General features: G+C 39.1%; 2 pseudogenes; one reads left to right on the top strand and one right to left on the bottom strand.

The window, feature by feature from the left end:
* Positions 1-992: 992 nt before the first annotated feature.
* LOC123846990 (elongation factor 1-alpha 1-like) lies at positions 993-2079 on the bottom strand (annotated as a pseudogene).
* Positions 2080-11836: 9757 nt separating this feature from the next.
* LOC123846989 (alpha-ketoglutarate dehydrogenase component 4-like) lies at positions 11837-17694 on the top strand (annotated as a pseudogene).
* The last annotated feature ends 4914 nt before the right edge of the window (positions 17695-22608 follow it).

The following is a 22608-nucleotide window of genomic DNA, read 5'->3' as shown; positions in this document are numbered from 1 at the left end:
TGCTGTCAAGGTCCATTTATGTTATTACAAATGGCAGGATTTCGTTCTTTTTTATGGCTGAATAATATTCCTCTGTGTGTGTGTGTGTGTGTGTGTGTATTACATTTTCTTTATTCATCCATCAATGGACACTTAGGGTACTTCCATGTCTTAGCTATTGTACATAATGCTGCAAAGAACATGGGAGTACAGATATCTTTTGAATAAGTGTTTTTGTTTTCTTTGAAAAAATACCCAGAAGTGGAATAACTGGATCATATGGTGATTCTATTTTTAATTTTTTGAGGAGCCTCCATACTTTTTTCTACAGTGGCTGCACCAATTTACAATCCCATCAACAGTGCACAAGGGTTCCCTTTTCTCCACATCCTCACCAACACTTGATATTTCTTATCTTTTTTGGTAATAGCAATTCTAACAGATGTGAGATGATATCTCCTTGTGATTTTGATTTGTGTTTTCCTAATGATTTGTGATGTTGTGCACCTTTTAATGTACCTGTTGGCCACCTGCAAATCTTCCTTGGAAAATGGCTTATTCAAATCCTCTGCCCAACAACTCTACTGAGTTGTATTATTTCTTTATATATTTTGGATATTAACTCCCTATTAGATATATGATTTGCAAACATTTTCTCCCATTAGGTAGGTTGCCTTTTCATTTTGTTAATGGTTTCCTTTACTGTGCCTTTTAGTTTGGTGTGGTCCCACTTGTTTATTTTTGCTTCTGTTGCCTTTCCTTTGGTGTCAAATTAAAAAAAAAATCAAGGACCAAGACCAACACTTGTTATCTTTTGTTATGCAGTTCTAACAGGTGTGAAGTGATATCTCATTGTAGTTTTTTTTCTCATTAAGCTTCTGTTTTAATGGGTCTCAAATTTTGTGACAGATTTTTGGTCAAGCTGTTTCCATTAAAAAGTATTAACTAAAAACTAATAACTTAAAACTCACACACACAGGTCCACAAAACATTCTCTTCTCCTTCTGAAAGTTTTATGATGCATTGTTATCATTAACCAGTCTTTTACTATTGAACTTAAATGGCCAATTGACACAAACAATTCTGAGACTGTTCTTCCACCACTGATTAAGACTGGGGTGGCAGGTATTGGGGATAATATCATTTAGCCTTCTGAACTTTCTGGGCAGACCTGGTGCTTTCTTGTCCATTGCTCTGATGACATCCACAGCAACTGTCTGTCTCATGTCACAAACAGCAAAATGGCTCTGGATACAGATAGGCTTGCCAGAAGCTATCTCAATGATGGCAGCATCACCGGATTTCAAGAATGTGGGGCCACCTTCCAGCTTTTTTCCAGAATGATGATCAATCTCCTTCAGCTCAGCAAACTTGAAGCAATGTGAGCTGTGTGACAATCCAGCACAGGGGCATATCCAGCACTGATTTGGCCTGGATGGTTCAGGATAATCACCTGAGCCGTGAAGCCAGCTGCTTCCACTGGTGGGTCATTTTTGCTGTCACCAGCCACATTGCCCACGACGAACATCTCTGACAGATACGTTCTTGACATTGAAGCCCACATGGTCCCCAGGAAGAGCCTCACTCAAAGCTTCATGGTGCATTTCAACAGACTTTACTTCAGTTGTAACACTGACTAGAGCAAAGATGACTGCCATGTCAGATCTAAGAACACCAGTCTCCACTCAGCCCACAGGGACAGTACCAATACCACCAATTCTGTAGATGTCCTGGAGAGGCAGATGCAAGGGCTTGTCAGTTGAATGAGTTGTTAACAGAATGCAATCCAGAATTTCCAGGAGCAGGGTTACATTGGCATTGCCATCTTTACAGGTGACTTTCCATCCCTTGAACCAAGGCATGTTAAGCACTTGGCTCCAGCATGTTGTCATCATTCCAGTCAGAAATTGGCACAAATGCTACTGTGTCAGGGTTGTAGCCAATTTTCTTAATGTAGGTGCTGACTTCCTTAATGATTTCCTCATATCTCTTCTGGCTATAGCATGGCTCAGTGGAATCCATTTTGTTAACACCAACAATTAGTTGTTTCTCACTGTGGTTTTGATTTGCATTTCCTTGATGGTTAGTGAGGTTGAGCATTTTTTCATATATCTGTTGGCAATTTGTAGGTCTTCTTTGAAGAAATGTCTAGTCAGTTACTCTGCCCATTTTTTAATTGGATTGTTCTTTTTTTTCCTATTGAGTTGTGTGAGTTCTTCATAGTTTTGGATAGTAACTCCTTATCAGATATTTGATATACAAATATTTTCTACTATTCCATAGGTTGCCTTTTCATTTTGCTGATTGTTTCTTTTGTTATGCAGAAGCTTCTCAGTTTAATATAGTCCCACTCATTTATTTTGTGTTTGTTTGTGCTTTGGATGTCAAATCAAAAAAAAGAAATATTGTCAAGATCAATGTCAAGGAGATTTGTCTTTATGTTTTCTTCTAAGAGTTTATGGTTTCAGGCTATGCTTAAGTTTTTGGTCCATTTTGAATTAATTTTTGTGGGTGGTATAAGATAAGTGTCCAATTTCATTCTTCTGTGTATGGCTATCGAGTTCTCCCAGCACCACTTATTAAAGAGACTGTTCTTTCTCCATTGCATATCTTGACTCCTTTGTTGTAAATTAATTGACCATTATATGTGTGGGTTTATTTCTGGGCTCTCTATTTTTTCCACTGAATAAAATCTATGTGTCTGTTTTATGCTAATACCATACTGTTTTGATTACTATCACCTTATAGTGCAGTTTGAAATCAGGAAGTGTAATGCCCCCAAATTTGTTTTTCTTTCTCAGAATTGCTTTGGTTAACTAGGGTCTTGTGATTCCATACACATTGAGAATGGCCATTATTAAAAAGACAAGAGATAGGGCGCCTGGGTGGCTCAGTTGGTTAAGTAACTGCCTTCGGCTCAGGTCATGGTCCTGGAGTCCCGGAATCGGGTCCTGCATCAGGCTTCCTGCTCAGCGGGGAGTCTGCTTCTCCCTCTGACCCTCCCCCCTCTCATGCTCCCTCTCTCTCCATCTCATTCTCTCTCTCAAATAAATAAATAAAATCTTTAAAAAAAAAGACAAGAGATAACAAGTATTGGTGAGAATGTAGAATATTTGTGCACTACTGGAAGAAATGTAAATTGGTGCAGCCACTATGGAAAACAGTATGGAGATTCCTCAAAAAAAACTAAAAATAAAACTGCCATATGATCCAGAAATCCCACTTCCAGGAATTTATATGAAAGAAATGAAAATACTAACTCAAAAAGGTATCTGCACTCCCATGTTCTTTGCTGCAATATTCACAATAGCCAAGACATGAAAACAACCCAAGTGTTCATCAATGGGTGAATGGATAAAGAAAATGTGGTATATATACAATGGAATACTTTCATTAATACATTCAATAATTCAGCCACTTAGAAAAGAAGGAAATCCTGATATTTGTGACAACATGGATAGAACTTGAGGGTGTTATGCTAAGTGAAATAAGTTAAAGAAAAACAAATACTGTATGATTTCATTTATATGTGGAATCTAAAATTATCAAATTCATGGAAACAGCATAGGATGGTGATTACTAGGGGGTGGGGGTGAGGAAAACGGAGATGTGGTCAAAGGGAACAACTTTCAGTTATAAGATGATAAGTTCTGGGGATCTAACATACAGCATGGGGCTTATAACAATAATACTGTATTATATACTTGAAAGTTGTTAAGAGAGTAAATCTTAAATGTTCTCACTACAAAAAAAAATGGTCACTAGATGATGCAATGGAAGTATTAGCTAACACTAGGGTGGTAATCATTTTGCAAAATATAAGTGTATCAAATCAACACATTGTATACCTTAAATTTACATAATGTTCTATGTCAATTATATCTCAATAAAGTTAAAAAATAAAGCCAATCATAATGATTGTCAGGTGGCTGTGCCTATGTGACTTTAAGACAATATTGCCAGAGAATACGACCAAATAGCTATAAAGGGATTAAAACTGAACCATAAATCTGAGTTGATTAAATAATATGAATTATTTAAAATGCAAAGGTATGTGAAAAGCTGTTGTAATTCTCAAAATTTAAGTCATGAAAGAATATTTTTTATGGCTGGTAAAGAGCAGAGGTTCTTAATGACTAAGAGGAAATGGATAAAAATAGCAATATGTACTTATACTGAAATAGAAAAAGATTACATATGAGAAGAATCTTCCTAAAGGTATATTTATCACTGGCCAAGTATTAAAAGCTTGTAATTCACTATTTAAAGATACCTTTATTTTATAATAATTTGCAATTTATAGAAAAATTGCAGAAGTGTACAGAGAGTTCTGTTCACCCAGGGAACTCTCTTGCCCCACTATTAACGTATCTATGGTCCATTTGTCAAAATTAAGAACATGGGTACAATAATATTAACTAAACTACAGGCTTTATTCAGATTTCACTCAAAAAATTTGAAAGCAGGGTCTCAAAGAGATATTTGTACATCTATGTTCACAGCAGCATTATTGACAGTAGCTAAAATGTGGAAGCCACCAAAGTGTTTATCCATGAAGTGATATGCAAAGTAGAGTATGTCCATAATGTATTATTATTATTTAGCTTTTAAAAGGAAGAAATTCTGATATATTCTACAACATGGATGAATCTTGAAGACATTTTACTGTGTGAAAAAAACTAATACTATATAATTCCACTTATATGAGATACTTAAGTACTTTAAGATACTTAAGTAGTCAAAATCATAGAGACAAAGTAGAAGGGTGGTTACCAGGGACTGGAGGAAGGATGGAAAGAATAGTAATTTTTCAGTGGGTATAGCGTTTCAGTTTTACAAGATGAAAAGAATTATGGAAATGGATAGTGGTGATAGTTGCCCAAGAGCATGAAAGTATTTAATATAACTAAATGGTACACTTAAAAAGGGTTAAGATGGGGGCGCCTGGGTGGCTCAGTCAGTTAAACATCTGCTTTTGGCTCAGGTCATGATCCCAGGTCCTGGGATTGAGTCCCACATCAAGCTCCCTGCTCAGTGGAGAGTCTGCTTCTCCTTCTACCCTCTGCCCCTCCCCCACCCCCACTTGTGCTCTCTCTACCAAATAAATAAATAAAACCTTTTTTTAAAAAAGGGTTAAGATGGTAAATTTTATGTTATGTGTATTTTTTTTAAAGATTTTATTTATTTATTTGACAGAGAAGAGACACAGCAAGAGAGGGAACACAAGCAGAGGGAGTAGGAGGGGGAGAAGCAGGCTTCTCACGGAGCAGGGAGCCCAATGCGGGACTCGATCCCAGGACCCTGGGATCATGACCTGAGCCAAAGGCAGATGCTTAACCATCTGAGCCACCCAGGTGCCCCTGTTATGTGTATTTTAACACAATTTTAAAAATTGAACAAAGGAAAAAGACAACCATTTTTCCTCCAGTTTCTGAGAGTGCTATGTGCTTTGGAGTTGGACATAGCAAAATTTTAATGGCTGCATGATCTTGGACACATGACTGAACTTCTCTAAGTCTCAGTTTCTCCTTAATAAAGTGAAGAAAGGTAAAATTCTTGGCACACTGCCCAGTACATAATAAGCACCCAGTAAATACTGGACGTCAGGGTACAGGGGTGGCTCAGTCAGCTAAGCATCAGACTCTTGATTTCCAATGAGGTCATGATCTCAGGGTTATGGGATTGAGCCCCCAGTCGGGCTTTGCGCTCAACTTGGGTCAGCTTGAGATTCTCATCCTCTCCCTCTGCCCCTCCCCCTGCTCACACATGTGCTCTAAATAAATAAATAAATAAATAAATAAATAAATAAAATCTTCTTAAGAAATACTAGACATAATAATCAGCTATATATTAGCCTCTCCTTTCTAAAGGTAGAGATAGTAACATTGATATCAAAACTGTGATGCACTTGTTTCACAGAAATCCTCAATTACCTTTCTTTTTGCCTTCCAGAAAGATCAGAAAAGAGTCTTTTAAAGGTATACATTCATATATGCATATGCACGTATGGATGTTTGTATGGATGTAACTTTAGATGTATTTTGACATGCTGATCCATGCACATGGTATAGAATTCAAACATTTTATACAGAAGCAATTCTGAAAGTGTAGTCTAGGGAACCTCTTAGGGTCCCTGAGATCCTTTTCATAGGTCTGTGAGATGAAAACTATATATTTTATTTTATTTTATTTATTTATTTGACAGAGAGAGAGACAGCGAGAGAGGGAACACAAGCAGGGGGAGTGGGAGAGGGAGAAGCAGGCTTCCCGCCGAGCAGGGAGCCCGATGTGGGGCTCGATCCCAGTACTGGGATCATGACTTGAGCCGAAGGCAAACGTTTAACGACTGAGCCACCCAGGCACCCCGAAAACTATTTTCATAATAATACTAAGATACTGCTTGCCTTTTTCACTCAGACTCTCTCAAGTGTACAGTGGTTTTCTCCAGATACTTCAAGATGTGTGATATCACAAACACTGAATACAGCCACAAATACAAGAATTCAGATGTCTCTTAAGTCAGACACTAAAAAGATTTGCAAAAAAAAAAAAAAAGTCAAACCATACCATTTTTCTCACTAAATTTTGTTTTAGAATATGCAGTTATTTTTCATTTAACAATATTTTATGCTAACACATAATGGGTTTATTGGGGGCTTTTTCAAGATTTATTTATTTATTTGAGAGAGAGAGAGTGTGTGCGTGCACACACACAATGGGGGAGGGGCAGAGAGAGAGGGAGAGAGAGAATCTCAAGCAGACTCTGAGCTGAGCTCAGAGTCCCAAGGGGGCTCGATCTCACAACGCTGAGATCCCGACCTCAGCCGAAATCAAGAGTTGGACACTTAACCAAATGAGCCACCCGGGTGCCCCCATTGTTATTTTTAGGTGAATTATTAAATAAGTATTTTTAAGATTCATTTTAATTTCTAGTACAGTAAATATTGATAGATATATTACTCACATAAACAAAAACTCTTTGGGAACTTCATTAATTTTTAGCACCTAAAAGGGAGCTAACACTAAAAAAGTTTGAGAACTACTGATGTACGGTGAGAAATAAGTATCTCTCCCATACCCATCCGTCCCCCTGGGCACAGAGTTCCCTTCATGAGAGGCAGCCTCGGTTACTAGTTTCCTGTATATTGCATGCATATATATATATGTATTACATATTATTTTTATTTTTACAAGTGGTAATATATTGTGCACATTGAGAATTTTGAAATAAGAAAAAAAAAGTAAAGTTATCCTTATTTCACCACACTTTCCAACTCTTCCTTCTAGAAGAGCCCTTGGAAGCATGCTGTGTTTTCTCTTCCAAATTTTCCTGAGACATTTAAGGACACCCACTTTTCTGCAACTAAAACCCTTCCACTGAGTTTCTAATGTCAATTACTATAATTGTTCTAGAAGTTCTATCTGATTCTTTTTTTTTCAAATACCTAATATCTTCTATTTGTAAGGTTTTGTTTCTCTGTTATGATTTTTGTTCCCTTGCTGATTTATTTATTCACTTGAATATATTTAAAGACGATTAATTCCAATATCTGAAGATCCTGGGGATTAATTCTGTGGTTTGTTTGTAAGGGCCTGGATTAAGGGTATACTCCCCCAGATGTGTCACTTGCTTCCTTTATGATAAGAGAAGATATTCTCTTTTATGATAAATTGTTGGTTTGAATGTTATGAGAGCATGTGGACAATATAAATTTGAACCCCTAGACCATGTGAGAATAGTCTTATAGTTACCATTCATCAGGAAACACTTTTTTCAGTCAGTGGCCAAAAGTAGTTATCTTCTAGTCCACCTTGTTCACTGTTGTTACTGCACCCGTATGCCTCTGCTTTATCCACACAGATAGCAATTTCATCTCCAGTGAACCTAAAACCTGTCTCCAGTCCTTGTGAGACCATCAAAATCCAAGCATATTGGTTACTGAGACCTACAAACCCTTCTAATTTTTCATTTTACTCTCAAGTTTCGGCCCTGGACTTTCCCCTTCTTTCTTATAAATTCAGCTATGTGCTGAAAAGGATGCCGTTGTGATCTGTCTAGCATTTTTAAGTGTTTTGCCTTGGAAGAGGTAACAGACTTTCTAGTCTGCCATATTGCTAAAAACAGAAGTCCTCATTGTTCTCTATTGTTCAGGTTTAGGTAACCTAAAGGAAAACCAAATTTATCCTCCAAATTATTTCTCTTCTCAAACCTAAATCTCTGCACTTTTCCAACTTCATAAGAGAATGGAAAGGCAGAATCCCTTGGCAATGTTATTATTACCAACATAATTTTGACATTCTTCTGTCATAAGAAACTATAAATTATAGAACTGGTCATGTCTTCCCCTTACTTTGACTACTAAAGAGTACACAAACAGCAAACATGTTAAAAATCTACACTTAATATTTCTTTTATAAGCCTTCCAGGCAGTTTTGCTAACCGAGGATTTTTGCTCTAGCCCTTCCTATGCAGCACCTGGTCTCATGGGCTCCTTTTCCTCCCGCCCTGTTGATGTATCCCCAACCTCAGTTTCAAATTTCTCTCTCTCTCTCTCTCCAGCACATACCAGATTTGCTCTCTCTCTGGTTCCTTTCCCAAATGAACATATACCAACTCATCAAAATGTTTGACACACATAAGGCTTTCCCACTAGCATAGTCCATCTTCTTTAGAAAGAAACGAAAAGAAAAAAAAATTGTCCTATATCATCTCAGCCTTATATGTGCAGAACTGCTTCCTACCCCCTTAAATCTCTTAGGGGGTCTTAGACCAAGATTGAATCTCCTATGACCCTGTTCCTACTTGGACTTGAGCTGGTGGCTCATCACCTTCCCTTCCCACCACCGCAGAAATCCGGTTAGACCTCCCTCTCCCCACATTTCTTTTTTTTTTTTTTTTAAGATTTTGTTCATTTATTTGACAGAGAGAGACACAGTGAGAGAGGGAACACAAGCAGGGGGAGTTGGAGAGGGAGAAGCAGGCTTCCCGTGGAGCAGGGAGCCCGATGCGGGGCTCGATCCCAGGACCCTGTGATCATGACCCGAGCCGAAGGCAGACGCTTAACGACTGAGCCACCCAGGCGCCCCCCCACATTTCTGATAGCTCCTTCTTCTCAGTCTATGTCAGTCTAACCTAAACCACACTGGTGACTCAACCAAACAGTTTAAACAAACCTCTAAATGGAGTGAGGATGATAAGCAATCACCAGGAAATATTTGTAGTAACCAGTGGCCTGACACTCAGAGATGTCTAACTCTGGTTCGTAGGGCATGGAGCCTCCAAGAATAAAAACTGAGAGGTTTTGAATGACTTCTGTTACAAAAATACAATAAAAGCAGGACTTTGCAAACAAATATCATAATAAGCCAGAATGTTCTAACCTCAGGACCTTGAAATTTCATAACTTTGTCCAAATGGGCCTGTAGCCATTTACCTAAAAAAAAGGCCCTCCCAATCTTTGGGAAATGTTGGCTACAAACCCTGAGTAAATGCTAATTCCCAGGCCCGTAATACTCTAAAATCGACCAGTCTGAGCAAGGGTGTATGGGAATCAGGTGATAAATGCAATCCAGTGTTACCTCACAGAAGTCCACGGAAGTTCACATACCCTTAACTATTTCTCCAATTTAAGAGAACAAAATTAAAATGCTCTCATTGGCCCTGACCTGCCGAATAAGAACTATCATTGTAGAAAGAATCCTGAGAAGATCTTGAGCAGCTCTTCCTCCCAAGCCAAACAGAACAAGGACAGCACCTCGAGATGCTAATGTTAGACCGGTGCACCCTGGAGAGTAAGAATAGATTTCCATAATTGTAACCCATTACAGCTGATATTACAGCCATGACCTTCTTAATGGACCAGATGCATAAAGCCCCTGGAATTCTACACACACCCCTGTTGATTTGGGTTTATTTTTTTTCCTTCGTTCTTGCCCCTATGCTGACAGATCCTAGAAAATAGGATACAGGATGTAGCAAACGCCTTAAATGCTTCACTTAAATGTCATGGTGGGAACCACAGGTAATAAATCCTGAGCAACCAGAATGCCTATGCACTGTTCAGTGAAGAAATTATTCATCTAGTGCATATAAAACACAAAGCAGTGGGAAAAGAGCCAGTTTTGTAGTCAGAAGCCCTGAGCTCTATTATCAACTCCACGGCTAACTTGTTTATCCTGTGGGTCTCAATTTCCTCCTCTTTCAAATAAAGATTACTATTTATCTCATAGGCTTAAGTATTAGATATTTTACATGAAAGCATTTCCAAATTTGAACAAGTATTAATAAACACAGTACTGTTCCTGCATAACCAAACCAAGTTTTACTGTCATTTTCCAGAAAAAACTCAGAAAGGGAAAGGAAACAGAAGCAATTTGTAGACCCCATTACTACTCTCCCAAGCAACTGTCTGCATTACAGTATTATTTTTATGATTAGAAATGATAGGTATAAATTATATTATGCTGCCTGGCATTCATCGACTGGTAATTAATATTTGTATTATTATTAGCTTAAGTCCCAAAAGCTTATTCTTCTTTCATTGTTGCTAACTGAATACACATCTATTGAGAAGTGATGCTAAAATATTTAGATAAGTTCTCAGAGTAGGAAGAAGAAATATCTTTCACACAAGAAACTTATTCTATGGCTTTTTAGGAAGCAAAGAAATCAGACTTTCCTCAGATTAGACAAGCAATATAAGAAAAGCCCATCCTTAATTGCTAAATCAATTTGGATGGAAAAGAAACTTTGGGCAAAATTAGGAGGAAAAGCCTTATATTTAGTGTAATATTTAAAAATTATAACTATACCATCCATAATTCTTAACTATAAACACACTGATGAGGGAACAGAAGGCTTGCTGAGGACAAAGCACAAGCTGACACCGTGCAACCTCCCCCCCAACCCCCCCACTCCTGGGTGGGATATATGTGATATTCTTCCAGGAAGCTCCCAACTATCTTAATGTTATTGCTTTGCTAGAGGGAAAAACAACCTTAACTTGACAACGCCAAGGCCTCTGGTATCCTGTGAGCCTTCTCTAACATATGAAAATCCTTTTGAAACCTCCCTTTTCCTTACCTCCCCCACCTCCCAAGTATATAATCTGTCACCCCTCACAACCCCGGGAGGCAGCAGCTCTTTCTGCCCACAGGTCCTGTCCCTGTGCCTCAATAAAACCACCATTTTGCACCAAAGATGTCTCAAGAATTCCTTCTTGGTCATTGGCTCTGGACCTCACCCCACCAAACCTCACCTATATCCTAAAACTACATCAACACCTCTCATAAAACTTATGAAATACCATTAAAACTCTTAAAGAAATTTCACTCCAAATATAACAGTTGAACTGCAAGCATAAGCTCATAAATTTGGGGGTTTCTCTCCTGCGGTCAGGCCGTTTTACTTCCCCAGCCCAGAGCCCAGATGTGGGAGGTTACCCGGATGTGGGAGATTACCTGGATGTGGGAGGATACCTGGATAGGGGGCACGTTGTGACAGCGAAATGTAAGAAGGGAGCCAAGGAGCTAACATCCACTGAAAGCTCAGCTTACCTCCTGTGTCTGTTCCCAAAAATCTATTCCAAATGTTCTCGCTTCCTGACTCACTGCCAGAAACCTGGGAGTCATTCCTGACATCTGTCACCCTCACTCAACATTCTGAGTCATCCCCCATACCCCTAATTCGGGATGTCATCATCTGTCCTTCCAGCACATCTGCCCTGCTTTCCAACTGTCCCTGCCTCCAACTTGGCTCCTTCTGGGCCCTCTGCCATCTCCAGCCTCTGACCATCCAATATCACAAATCTGATCCATTTTCCCCCAGGATACAGTCCAAGCCTCGAGCAGAGTACACATGCCGATTTCTTGGCCCTGGGATTCTTCTTGCACTGTGGTTGGCAGTGTGACAGAAGAAAAGGGTGAGAGTGACATTTCTGAGAACTCACCCAAAGAAGATAGTTTAAAAGTACAGAAAAGCTACGTAGTCCAGCGTTTTCCCCACAGAACAATGTTTTCAATAAATCATATACAGTTGAGAAATCTGTATTTATTTCCCTTGGTAATATATTCAGAAATGTGGTTCTTCCCTAATTCCACTACTGAAACAAAACCTAGCACTTACTTAGCTGAGACATGTGAGAAACATCTGCACTTTCATCCATTTGTGTCACAAGCATCCCGCAGGGAACAATTTGTCAACAAAATTCTCCATGTGGTATTTTTGTATATTTTCCAGTAGTATTTCCTGACAAAGAATGAAATTTAATTTCATGCCATTTTTCCTTTGAATTATTTCAGACATGTCTACTTCAGCAGGAAGCATACAATTTTCCCCCATGGTACATCATGTCTTTTGACGTTACAGGCAAGAAACTTCAAAATAACTTCTAAAAACGTGTGAGTGAGATTGGTGAAATGTTGTAAAATACTGACCTGAGGCAGACAGCACTGAAATGGTTGTTTTCTGTCTGTTTTCAAAGATCTTGCTAATCAAGCTGGCCTCATGCTATTGTTTGTATCCCTGAAGGTTTACTATATGTTTAGGCAAGTCCTCCTAACGTGGCAGGAAGAGATTTTTTTTAAATAAATCCATTTTTCAAAAAAATATTGATAATGTCAGATTTTATGGTCAACCATTTGTCAGACCTGATTAGATCATCTTTATTTTTGCCTTGTAATGTTGCTGATGTAAAGCTTGTGCTAGGTAGAACTCTCTGTCATCTTCTCACTGTTCGTTTGTATTTGCCTTGTTAATATTGTCTTGAAAATCCATGTCTTCTTTACAAAGATATTTTTAACTATTTGTCTCAAATTCTAAGTTTCATTTCCTGTGCTCAGATATTTTATATATATGGGGGAGCAGGGAGGATTTTTCAGAGTCTTTTATCCTAGGTCAAAGATGCATTCCTAGGTTATTCTTCCCATACCTCAGCCAAAGGTACACCACATCTGCAATCCTGCAAGGCTGGAATGATTAATACGTGTGCTTCCTACAGGCTGATCTGCCGTAGGACTCTGGAAAAGTCACTTACTATTAATTGACCTCCTGCTTTTTTGCAAGAGAATGTTTCAAGTGGCCTGCCTAAATCAGAGCAGAGCTTCCAGATTCCATACTGTTCCCAAAGCCAAAGGCCAACCAGAGTTAAAATTTTAGGAATTTAAAAGCTTCCTTTATTTCAACACCTAATCTAGGTTATTCTTCATGCCAATGTGTTTCCCACCTTCACCGATCAGAGGAAATATGTTAAACCTCCTGGAAATGTGATACAATCTCAACTTCCCCCAGAGAGATTTTCCTGCCTTTGGGTTATTACCAAGTTTTATAAAAGAAGCTCCTTTCTCACCCAACACATAGCTTAGGCACTTGGCAGAGCAGGGTGAGTCCTGGCCAGAGATCCATAAAGACAAAAGAGAGGCCAGGGACTCTCAAACTTTAGCATGCCTCAGAATCACCTGGAGTGTTATTCCAGCATAGATTGCTGGGCCCCACACCCGGAGTTTCAAATTCAGTCAGTTCAAGTTGAGGCCCGAGAGTTTGCATTTCTAACAAGCATCAGGTGATGCTGCTGCTGCTGCTGGTTCATAAACCACACTTTGAGAACCACCCAGACTAAGACAAAGGATAACAAAGTGTTTGTTCTGCATCATCTGCCCAATTTTTTTGCCCTAGAAATGCCGTCTCTTATCTATCAGCCTAGCTAGCCTTATAGAGCTCATCAAGTTCAGGTACCGAGTATTCTTTCAACGGTTTTGGTTTTTTGTTTGTTTGGTGCCTGATTCTGAAGGGGAAAACAAATGAGTAAGACATGGTCCCTGCACAAACACACCTGAAAATTTACTGGAAGAAATAAGCTGCATAAAAATAGATTTTGTGCAGGACGAAGAGTGCAGACCAGGAACAGAACACTAGACTTGGAAGCATAAGACCCCATGCCTATCGAAGCTCTGCTGCTGACTAATTGTGTGATGGTGGGGCAAGTCCCTTTGCCAGTGTGTGATGACAAACTCTGGAATCTGTATTTTATAATTATGCAGGCCACAAATATGATACCTCCTGAGCCCATGATTCTCCAAGACCGCTCTGTCCCTGAAAGCTAAGCTGCAGGGATGAAAGCTAATCCTGGGACAGAAAAAGCTACGGTATCAAGATTCCCTGTACTCAGGAGAGCCTTTCTCTGCTATAGTGATTGCCTACCGAGAGTCACGCAGGGCAGCAGACCCCTGCAAAGAGGAAAGTAGCATCTACAGCCAGCTGGTACTAAAAAAAAAAGAACTGTTTTTTGAGAATTTAACATTTGCCAGGCACTATTTTTAGTTAAATACATTACTCACTTAATCTACACAACAACCCTGTGAGGAGCTGCCATAATCTGCCTAGAATGCTTTTCCCCCCAGACACCCACATTGGCTCACTTCCTCACCCGTTTCAAGTCTTTGCTCAAGTACTATCTTTTTAATGAGGTTCTACCCTGATTGTTCTCTTCGAAATTGTAACATCCTGGGCACCTGGGTGGCTCAGTCGTTAAGTGTCTGCCTTCGGCTTGAACCCCACATCGGGCTCCCTGCCCCGCGGGAAGCCTGCTTCTCCCTCTCCCACTCCCCCTGCTTGTGTTCCTCTCTCGCTGTGTCTGTCTCTGGCAAATAAATAAATAAAATCTTTAAAAAAAAAAACATTGTAACATCCTCCTCCCCCCAACAATATCTTCATTCCTGTTACCTTACTCTACTTTTTTTTTCCCATCACATTGATCACCTTTTAATATATTATATATAATGTTTACTGTCTTTCCCTACTTAAATGTAAGTTTCCTGAGAGCAGGGTGTTGGTTTGCAACCTTGGGAGTTCTCTGGGTGAAATTCAAACCTGGATCCCATACAAGGAGGGCAGGGAGAGACAAAAGAAAGAGACAGGCCACTTGGGATTGGTAGGTGGCAGGTTTAACAAGCAAGGGAGTTTACATACAAGGCTTGTCTTGGGCGACAACAAGATGAGTAGGTCTTCATCCCCACCTGCCAGAATCTTAAAAGTTTATATAGAGGCCTTAACAGGGTTCTGTCACATACATAGTCCAAATGGTCTCAATAACACATTACCTTTTTTTTTTTTAAACAACACATTACTGGGGCGCCTGGGTGGCTCAGTTGGTTAAGCGACTGCCTTCAGCTCAGGTCATGATCCTGGAGTCCCAGGATCGAGTCCCGCATCGGGCTCCCTGCTCGGCGGGGAGTCTGCTTCTCCCTCTGACCCTCCCCCCTCTCGTGCTCTATCTCATTCTCTCTCTCTCAAATAAATAAATAAAATCTTTAAAAAAAATAAAAAATAAAAAAAAATAAACAACACATTACTTTTTTAAAGTTGTGTCCCTGAAACAGCTCCAACGATGGGAATGGCCCTTGGAAAAGTACATTCCAAGGACAGGGAGGGACTAAGAAGCCTCCCATTGCCTGGCTCTAGCTCACAGTCAGCTGGAAGTCATGCCCTCTTGATGACCTCCTCCAACACAGGGATCTCTGTTTTGTTCACTGCTGTGTCTCAAGGACCTCACACCGGGGAAGGCAAACTCTTCTGTTCAGTTTCAGATGGCAAATATTTCTGGCTTTGAGAACCATATAGTGTCCGCTGCAACTAAACTCTGCCATTCATCATTCAAAGGTAGCCACAGATAATACATAAGCAAATGTAGCTGAGTAGAATAAAACCTTACTTACGGACATTGAAACTTGAATTTTAATATAATCTTCACATATCACAGAATATACTTCTTTTTATTTTTTTCAACCACTTCAAAACATTTTTTAAAAAATACTTAGTTTACAGGCCATAAAAAAAAGGGAGAGTATGCTGGATGTGGCCTCCAGGCCAGTTTGCCAACAGCTGACCTAGAATATAGTAAAGGTTTGAATGGAAGATTTTATGCCAAAGTACTTGAGGGTACTTGAAAGTTATGTGTTATTTTAAGTATATTGAGTATTCCTTATACAATCATGTCTATGTTATTATTGTGTTTGTCAAGTACTTTTCATAGTCAGCACAGAGGAAAATTTAACTTCATCCACTTTCTGAATTATGATTCATTTAATTTAGTTAGATTAGAATAAGAAAGTTTTCAACAAAAATGGTAGATGGTAAACAATTCTGGCCCCAAATATCTCATCCATCTCACATTGTACAACACCAATAAAACCAAGTTCTCAACATGAGCCTTAGACTTGATTTTATTATTGTTTAAAAAGCAACTGACAGCACTAGGAACTAAACCAGTTTGGACGGTGTGAACATTTTTAACAGTGGCTCATACTGAGAAAAGATGAAGTTGGCTCGTGTCAACATTATAGAAAAGGCTGCATGGAGTAAGGACGTGTATTGCTGGAGCTGGAGGATTATCTCAGCACATTTCTGACCTGCTCGAGCCCCGTGTTTTGGAGGGCTCTCCCAGGGAGGTGGAGTCAGTTCAATTCCCACACTGGCTGATTAGTTCAGGACTTTGTTCTTATAGATACACCTTGTTCTCCTAAGACTAAAGTAGACATTCCACTATCCCATCCTGACGCACAAAGGGAGCAGAGCCATGTGCATAATAGGTAGTCAGTAAAGATTTGAATTAATGGATAAATATATAGATAGCTTTGAACTACTGGGGGAAAGCAAACACTCATTCTGGTAAACAGGCCATCAACAAATATGAATTTTTTTTTTCTGCTCTATTCTTGTCTGCCATGGGAAAAACAAGAAATACAAGCCCCAATACTTGGCCACTTAATCATTCATTTATTTCACATTTATTGAGTATATACTATGTTCCAGAAACCCTACAAGGAGCTGGACCTACGAAACTAATCAAGGCAGCAAGGCTGCATTGTAACTTTCATAAGGCCTTGCTACTTCCCTTCTTCCATAAAAATTAATTTGGGTCATGAGGGCAGTGAGATGGCACCTGCCAGCAGGGTCATTCAGGTCGTCGAGTCACATACTCCATTAATAAGATCCCCTGACAAATTCTTAATCGCAGGAAACAAACTAAGTGTTGTTGGAGTGGGGGGGGGGGGGGAGGGATGGGGGGACTGGGTGATAGACACTGGGGAGGGTATGTGCTCTGGTAAGCGCTGTGAATTGTGCAAGACTGTTGAATCTCAGATCTGTACCTCTGAAACAAATAATGCAATATATGTTAAGAAAAAAAAAAAAAAGAAGAAGAAGAAGAAGGTAGCGGGAGGGGAAGAATGAAGCGGGGGAAATCGGAGGGGTAGACGAACCATGAGAGACGATGGACTCTGAAAAACAAACAGGGTTCTAGAGGGGAGGGGGGTGGGAGGATGGGTTAGCCTGGTGGTGGGTATTGAGGAGGGCACATTCTGCATGGAGCACTGGGTGTTGTGCACAAACAATGAATCATGGAACACTTCATCTAAAACTAATGTTGTAATGTATGGGGATTAACATAAGAATAAAAAATAATAATAAATAAGATCCCCTGACAGAAGAGACAACCCTAAACCCAATGTATCAGAAGTTTTGAGATCAACAGGACTACCACCTCACTCCTCTTCAACTTCACAGCATTCTGATGGAAGTAAATCACCAGCGTGGCTGGTGCATCAGGGTCCACCAGACACTGCAGAAATAATAAAAACAGTACCTCAGGACAGAAATACAGAAGGAAACTTGTGTCCCAAAAAGAAATTGAATTTATCCACCGTGGAGGTCCAGAATAATCACTGACACTGTGGCTGCTGTTGGTCATCAGACAAAAGAAGAGTCTTTACAATAAAGGACTTCCAAAATGGCACATGAGAAATTACACATTAAACAACTTGAATAAATATTCTCTTAAAAAAATGAAATACAGAAAATTTAGATGGACACTGGCATTTCCTAATATATGTAGCTTGGTCAGCTTCTCTACACGCTTACCTAATTGTTCATATACTTATTAAAGTATACATTTTCCAATGTTAGCCTATTACTTTACTCTTGATTATCAAGTATTACCAGTGTTGAGCTGTTAAAAGCACACAATATCTAGTAAACTATCATAGATTCCCATAATTTCACTTTTCGTTCAGTTTCTGTTTAGACACAGGAAGATTTATCATACAGAACTGCTGCTTTTGGGAAGTGGTTTTCCTGAAACTGGATGAGACCCAGTGAAAGAATGACTCCATTATTTGTTCTTAGCTTTCTTAAAATTTTTTCATTCACAAAGTTACTAGAGTGTAACTAGTTTAAAAAGTGTATCCTACACTAAATGATAAAAAGATAGCCAAGGTAAACCAGGTGACTTTGTGGTATTAAAAGTGGGAGTTAACACAAAAGATTATTTGTACCTATATTCAGAAGAAAACACCAGAGTATAAAATGGAAAATAAGATATCAAAATGAATATAACACAGGAATAGATGTTGACTAGAAATTGCAATTTACTATGTTATTAGGGGTGTTAAGTCTTAGTCTTTGATTTTATTTACTGTTTTGATTGTCATCATCTGTGCAAATTCTGATAACCATTAACTTTCTCAAACTTAATGTCTGAAAGCCTCATAAAATCAACCTGAATATTTACCTTATTAGGGAAATTTATGAAACTGTAATAGGGTCTTACAGTGCCAAGGGTATGTCTTATTGTGAAAGTAAAACCTCACAAAGCTAAATAAATTCTCTTCCATACCTTTAAAAAAATTAAACATTTTATTTTGCATTGATATAAAAATAAATTTAATTCAGGTTGGGTTCATTAGTATGTTCATTATTTCTTCTGAATTTAAAAGAAATTAAAGTTGCGACATTGTTGTGGGCCCCTAAAATATCATGGGCCCTGAGAACTGTGTCTACTGTACCTGATGGAGAGGTTGGCCCTGTGACCATCTCTGCTTTCCTGCCTTCCATCCTGCATAATCAAAAGTTATTCAAAGGGGCTGAGCATGGTAGGTGGAATTCCAGGGTATGGAAGCCTTGAAGGGGAATTGGAGAAGAGTGGGCCGTGGTAATGGGGAAGGAGGGTGACTGTGTGGAGAGACAGTGACAGCAGCCTGGTGAAGGATATTAGGTTCTGAGCAGGGTGACGAGAGGATCTAGCTGTAGGTTGGGCAGATGGCAAGAGCAGGAAGGCAGGATAGTAGAGCAGGAGCAGATGAGGAGAGTGACCTCACAGCTTAGTGCAGGTTGTCGAAGCCTGAGTAGAGTATGTGTGTATGTGCTCCTTAGCTCTAGCCATTGAGAGAAGCTGGGAGCAGTAACATTCCAATAACACTAAACATACCTAGCATCCACATTTTGATTTCTAAACACCATTCTCCTTTAAAAGGAAGTAGGGCCGTCAGAAGAAATGGCAGGAGAGTTAGAAGACGCTCTTAGAATACCTTATTCCAGAAAGTAAGGAAGTACTAAAAGAATGATAGGGACACTGCCAAATTGGGAACAATTTGATGACAGGTTTGATAAATAATGATGATAAGAGATTAGAACCCAGTGAATAACATAGGTATCCATGAGTCCATACTGATGCAAATGAATAAATTAGTTAATTAATTAATTTTGATAAGAAGAGAAATTTTTTCCTTACAGGAGAATGCCAACTAATAAATATAGAATGAATGATTAGATTAAGTTAGAAAATAACTATCTGGCAACCATCATAATAACATTGGTTCAGACAAGAATAATCACTAGATTGCACAAAGGACAGGAATAGACATTATTTTAAAGAAGACATAATAGCCAACAGACACATGAAAAGATGCTCAACATTACTCACCATCAGGGAAATGCAAATCAAAACTATAATGAGATATCACCTCACACCTGTCAGAATGGCTAAAATGAAAAAACACAAGAAATAACAAATGTTGGTGAGAACGTGGAGAAAAAGGAACCTTTATACACTATTGGTGGGAATGCAAACTGGTGTAGTTACTGTGGAAAACAGTATGGAGGGTCCTCAAAAAAAATAAAAATAGAATTACCATATGATCCAGTAATTGCACTACTGGGTATTTACCTAAACAAAATGAAAAAACTAATTTGAAAAGATACATGCACCCCTATATGTTTACTGCAGCATTATTTACAGTAGTCAAGATATGGAAGCAACCCAAATGTCCATCCATAGATGAATGGATAAAGAAGATGTGAGATATATATATATATCTGTTATATATATATATAACAGAATATTACTCAACCATAAAAAAGAATGAAATCTTGCCATTTGCAACAACATGGATGGATCTAGAGGGTATAAAACTAAGTGAAATAAGTCAGTAAGAGAAAAACAAATACCATGTGATTTCATTCATATGTGGAATTTAAGAAACAAAACAAAGAAAAAAAGAAACAAATAAAAAGAAAAAACACACCAGACTTTTAACTATAGAGAACAAACTTGTGGTTGCCAGAGGGCAGGTGGATGGGAGGATGGATAAAATAGGTGAAGGGAATTAAGAGTACAGTTATCATGGTGAGCATTGAGTAATGTACAGAATTATTGAATCTGAGCATTGAGTAATGTACAGAATTATTGAATCACTGTATTATACACCCAAAACTAACATAACACTATGTTCATTATACCTGAATAAAAAAAATAATAATCAATGGATGCTAAAACTAATGGGTGAATGTTTGATATAGAATGGGATATATAAATGGTCTCAAAACACCTCCCATAAAATACTAAGTAAAAAGGGAGAAAGAATACTTTTACAATAAAGGAACCTAGCAGATACTCTTAGTCAAGTGATCAAGGTAAATATTACCTTTAATAAGACAAATTAAAATTGGGCACCACCTATTGGAGGCAATGAGAAGACCATCACTTCTGTGATCTTCCTGCCTAAAATAAAAAAGCATTACCTAACTCTAATTATGAAAAAATATCCGATAAAATCAAATTGAGGTACACTTAACAAAATAACTGCCCTGTAATTTTGTAAAGTGTGGAGGTTCTGAAAGTCAAGGGAAGAGTGAGCAACTCTCCCACTTTGAATACCAAGGAGACACGGCAACTAAATGCAGTATGTGATCTCAGACTTGTTGGCGAAACTTGAATGGTGTCCTCACATTAAGCGGTGATAATGTATGCATGTTATTTTGCTGATTTTGATGGTTGTATTATCATTATGTAGAAGGACGTCCTGTGTGAAAGAACTATACACTAAAATATTGGGGGGAGGGGGCGGGGACAGAGCATCAGTGCCAGCAAATTCCCCTCAGTTGATTCAAGAGAAAAATTACTACTCTCTTCTTACAAGTTTTCTCTAAGTTTGAAATTATTACAATATAAGAAGACAAAATTAAATTGAAAATCCAACTTTTACGAGTAAAGCCAAGGACTACAGAACTTGTAACCCAAGTGTTGTGTATTTCCTGAAGAACATATGCTTCTAGAGTTTTATAATATGTCATAAATGAAGTATTTTTTTTTCTGACATAAAAATATGGTTCCCGCATACAAAGCAAATGTATGTTGGAGAAGCGAGGACTCTGGTCCCCCTGGTGGGAGGAGAAAGAGGAAGTAGTGACTTTAAGAGAGCGGTGAGGAGTTTTTGCAGTTTTAGCATTCTGTTTCCTGACTGAGGTGCTGGGTGCAGGAGGGTGCATCCTTATGCATTCCCTCAAGCTCTATGCTTAAGCTTTGTGCTCTTTTCTGTATTCATGTTATACTTCAATAAAATTTAAATTTAAGTGAAAAAAAAAAAAAGACATAGTCCCTAATCTTAAAAAAAAAAAAAATCCACAAACCACCATAAACACTAGACGATGACAACTTCGGGGGAGCTGCACATGTCACACTCGCGAATCAACAGTGAAAATCTGTGGTTCAAAGAAATTCAAGGAAGAAGATCCCTGGAACCCAGAACAGTTAAAACAACAACAACAACAAAAACATACTCATCAGCAACCGTGTCATCTTGACTCGCAGATGTGGGAGACGCCTATCCGAATCCAATTTTACTACCACATTGTTCCCGCCTTCCTCAATCATGTGAGGAAAGGTTCAAGCATTCGAAGACGCCCACTGGAAAGGGACTTGGTCACTATGAAGACTCCGATGATGCTTCCACAGTCATGAGCATGTCTCAGTGAGGCCCCACGGGGCTGCTATCGGAATGACACTGGTGACGGGAAGCACAGGGATGTGGGTAAGAATAAGAAGGAACGCTTCTACTGTGTGACCTGCCACGAGCGAAGTGTCCTCCTCACCAATGGCGTCGCTCTCCCCTGGAAATCCCAACTCCCTCAATCGGGAAAGTACTGCTCCGTGCAAGCGCTTGGACCCCTTTACCCCACCTGGGGGGTCCTGCCTCCTCTTACTGCTTCTCAGACGTCAACCTCGTGACCTGGTTGAAACGTGGGTTCAAATGCGGGGCAGCAACTCCGCGTTTCTAACGTGGCTCGGTGGCCTCGCCTGGTCAGCCAGGCGTTAAGGATGAACCTTCATTTCATCTGTTCGCTTCCCCTTTGTGGCAAAGAGTTGATCTGTTAAAACTGAGCGGGCGATGAATTGAGCTTCTTTGCAATGACGCACACGCTCGAAACATAGAACCTGAAGCCGAGCAGGTGTGAGTAGACGGTGTCTCCTCCCGCAGCTGTGCAGCATTTTTTTCTTTTTCTTTTTTTTTTTTTTAAGA

The sequence above is a fragment of the Mirounga angustirostris genome, unplaced genomic scaffold (genome assembly GCF_029215605.1).
Source record: "Mirounga angustirostris isolate CCGP_5_RB_7025 unplaced genomic scaffold, mMirAng1.0.hap1 SCAF_6, whole genome shotgun sequence".
In the NCBI taxonomy this organism is placed as follows: Eukaryota; Metazoa; Chordata; class Mammalia; order Carnivora; family Phocidae; genus Mirounga; species Mirounga angustirostris.
This window is presented reverse-complemented; position numbering and strand designations above follow the sequence as displayed.